Source organism: Neovison vison, chromosome 7 (genome assembly GCF_020171115.1).
Source record: "Neovison vison isolate M4711 chromosome 7, ASM_NN_V1, whole genome shotgun sequence".
NCBI classification, from domain to species: Eukaryota; Metazoa; Chordata; class Mammalia; order Carnivora; family Mustelidae; genus Neogale; species Neogale vison.
Genome location: NC_058097.1, coordinates 127788911 through 127793084, shown reverse-complemented (window position 1 = coordinate 127793084; position 4174 = coordinate 127788911). Strand labels below are relative to the sequence as shown.

General features: G+C 33.3%; 1 non-coding gene across 1 annotated transcript; it reads left to right on the top strand.

The window, feature by feature from the left end:
- Window positions 1-3470: 3470 nt before the first annotated feature.
- LOC122914711 lies at window positions 3471-3607 on the top strand. Its single transcript, XR_006385824.1, has one exon. It is a non-coding gene; the product is annotated as a U4 spliceosomal RNA (small nuclear RNA).
- Window positions 3608-4174: the final 567 nt, after the last annotated feature.

Here is a 4174-nt window from a genome sequence, read left to right as displayed (position 1 = left end):
ATATTAACTAACTGGAACTTAAATACAAACTTGAAAAAGGAAAAAAAAAAGAATAAATAAAATAAATGAAAAGTCTTGGAATTAGTCACTCAGTAATAACACAATTAGAAATTTCACTTGAATATCTGCTTTAAAAGGGTGCTGTCAACTAACACACAATGTTCTAAAACAATACAAACTATAAATAAGAAACAGCACAACACATATGCTTATTAGAGCATAAAAGTGGAGGTAGACTTAATAAGGCAATTTCTCATGGCGTCCCTCAAAGCGAGATCATCATCTGCTATTTTGTTCTGAGAAACACTTGGAAGAATGAATATACTGTGCATGAGTCAAGCTCACTGAGTATCAAAGTGTGGATTTGGCAATTCATTGTGGAGTACTTCCTATAGAGGAAATTATTTTATCCAGATGTGCATTTGAAATGTCTTCATTAAAAAGAAAGAAAGAAAAAAAAAGAGTAGGTTTAGTATTTTTTTTCCAATTTATTTATTTTCAGAAAAACATTATTCATTATTTTTTCACCACACCCAGTGCTCCATGCAAGCCGTGCTCTCTATAATACCCACCACCTGGTACCCCTACCTCCCCCCCCCACCGCCACTTCAAACCCCTCAGACTGTATTCTTTAATGAAAAGTAAGGGGCCCCTGGTGGATTTCAGGCATTATAGAAAGATGTGCTAACAACTCTCATGGATGGAACAAAGGGCTCTTCCTAACAGTTGTTAAGAAGAAAACAAAAATACAAGAAGGCTAATGCTATATCTTTCACAAAGCATATGAAAATTGTTGCACCATTGTTGAAAACTGTCCTAATATCTTCTTTAAAATCATTAAGTGTTGATTTATAACTCCTTCTTAAATATTTGGTTTAATTTCTCCAGAACAAAATACAATCCAGACAGCAAATTACGAAGAGAATGAAGGATGGAGAGTGATAGAATAAGTGATTAATTCCCACCAAAAAGCTAGAGAAGAGGTGGAATGATTAAAACAAAATAAATGAAGGATGTGCTTATATTTGTAAAAATTCTAGAAAGCAGAAAATACATTATATATTGAAGTTAAAAATTTAAATCAAAGTAGTATGATTGTAAGGTATAAAATGAAAGTAAACCTTTACTTATTTATCAGCAATATCCATCCCCTCTTCTAGAACTAGCTACCATTTTGTTTTCTATTGTTGGTCACCACATATCTCCATTAAAAATGTAAATATGGGATTACTGGGTGACTCAGTGGGTTAAAGCCTGTGCCTTTGACTCAGGTCATGATCCCAGGGTCTTGGGATCGAGCCCCGCATCAGGCTCTCTGCTCGGCGGGGAGTCTGCTCCCCCCTCCACCCTTTCTTGTCTGCCCTCCTGCCTACTTGTGATCTCTGTATGTCAAATAAATAAATAAATAAAAAATATTATATAACTTTATTGTATATCTTTAAATAATATGTCTTTCTTAATTCATCTCCTTCAGATGATAAATCTGATCACTCCTTACTATGAACATTAAGACATTACCTATCCCTCTTTTCACATATTCTGGCTTTTTAGTTGCCCAAGTTTTATTAATTATTTCAATATTTTATGTAATCGGAATTTCTATTTACATTTTATTCAGCAATGCTAATTAAGAACCCTATTTGTTATGTTAGAATTTCTAAACTAAAGTGTTTACTGAGTCACCTAAATCCTGGTCTGCTCAGTAAAATGCAGGTTCTTAGGCCTACCTTAGGGTTGCAGTTAAGCAGATCTGCAATGAGGTAGTAGGGATATCCATTTGTAACTATTTCCTCAGGTAGTTTTGTTTTTGTTTTTTTTTTTTTTTAAGATTTTATTTATTTATTTGACACAGAGAGAGAGATTGCAAGTAGGCAGAGTGGCAGGCAGAGAGAAGGGGGAAGCAGGCTCCCTGCTGAGCAGAGAGCCGGATGTGGGGCTCGATCCCAGGACTCTGAAATCATGACCCGAGCTGAAGGCAGAGGCTTAACCTACTGAGCCACCCAGGTGCCCCAGGTAGTTGTTTTAAAGTAAAGCCAAAAAATAATGTATTTAAATATGCTTCTATAGATATTTTCACTGTAGTACCAACAGAAAGATAAAATACCACCATATAAAATCGGTAACCCCAAAGAAAATCTTGTTGTATCAAGATCTAATGCACCCACTTAAAAAAAAAAAAAAGATACATAAACACACACACACACACACACACACACACAAGATTTATGTATCTATTTGAGAGAGAACACACAAGAGGGGGGATGGAAAGGGGAAGGGAGAAGGCCAAGCAGACTCAGACTTCAGCACAGAGACTGAGGTGGGGCTGGATCTTAGAATCCTGATCTCTTGACCTGAACTGAAAGCAAAAGCTGCTTGCTTAATCCACTGCACTACTTAGGGGCCTTTAATGTATCCACATTTAATTTCTTTCTGGTTTTCTTCAATTTTTATCATACTCAATTACTTGAGATTTGTGTCAAATGTATCCAATTTTACCCTCTTTCTGAGAATACTTTTGTGGTTAGCATACATTCTCCAGTAATTTTTTAGTAGATCCGTAAGTATTAAACTCGAGATAAACTTTATTTTGCTCTTATATTTCATGGATAACTTGAACATTGGATAACAGTTTCACATTTTTTTTTCTATCATAATTGTAAAGACATTAATTCATTTTGTTCTAGTATCCATGATTGTAATGAGACAAGCACTACCAGTCTGATGGTTATTCATTTTTAGGTATCCTAATATTCTGTTTGTTCGTTTGGAAACTATTAAGGTATTTATGATTTAAGTTGTGAGATTCTCTAGGTAATGCATCTTTGCAAGGAATAGGATAAGCTCTTTTAGTGGAATAATTTCCTATAGATATCACCATATGCAAGTCCATCGAAGGCATGCAAGTTATTAGGGTCCATGTGTGATTTTTATGAGTGAAAAATGATTTATTTTTAGAAAATGATCAAAAATGTCATATACTTTATCATTAGCTTTTCTCATTTGACATTTGAAATGTCATCTTTTAGAAATATTATTTTAGCTATATTAGGATTTTCCAAATACTGAATTCTGATACCTTCTTTTAAGATGTAATTATCCTAGTTGCTTTACATTTCTATGACTTATTTTCCTCAGCACAATGATCAAAATTTATCTCAGGCTTTTCTTTGTGATTGCATCAGGGTAAAGATTCAGTGTTACAAATTTTTCACAGATATCCATACATAGATATATAAATAGATAAATGATATGCCATTCATTTCATTTAACATTAGCTTTAAAACTCAAGTTTTAAAGTTTTACAACTATTTTAGTTTCCTAACTAAAGAACTTATTCGTTGTAAACAAAAATATATATTTCAAAAAATTTCTTTAAGCATGTTCACTCTGTTTCAATGCAACTATTATACTATTTTGGAGATATATTTTTCTAATAAATAATGATAGTATATACCATGGTTTTCAGGTCTGGCTTATAAAAGTGGCAGTATCGTAGCCAATGAGGTTTATCCGAGGCGCGATTATTGCTAATTGAAAACTTTTCCTAAAATATACTTCTCTAACAGTACTTTGATAGTTGCTGGTAGGAAAGATGATAGCTCTGAGTATTCTGTGGATGATAAGATTTTGATCAGATTCCTTCTTGATAGTCTAAGTGGTTGCATTTGGATCTCACAGACATTTTCATGCTTATCAGATAGCCAGACAATTGTTTCACCCATTAAGATATTGTGTTTTCCTTTCCTAAGTTAATTTCTTGTAACAAGACTATTTTTCAGGGTACTGAATTTTTTTGTAACAAGGAGCAATACATGCTCTATTACTTCTTTACAGAGTCATTTACATATAAATGAGCTCCTCCTCTTATCCCTGTCTATTGTCTTCATTCTGCAAACATTTGCATATTTGAACAACTCTTTCAGACCACATATTAAGTTCAAGAATAAAAAGATTTGGCAATACTGCATCTTGGGAAATGGTGATACAATGTTATAACTTATTTACTCAGTTCCTATCAATTTCTTCAGAATGAGAGACAACACCTGCCGGGAGGAAAAAAAAAAAAAACAAAAAAACTCTGAAATTAAAGGAATACACTTTATTTGACAAATAAATATAAGAAGGTCTCAAGAACTTTTACCATACAGATAAAATGTATTGATTATTAACTCAT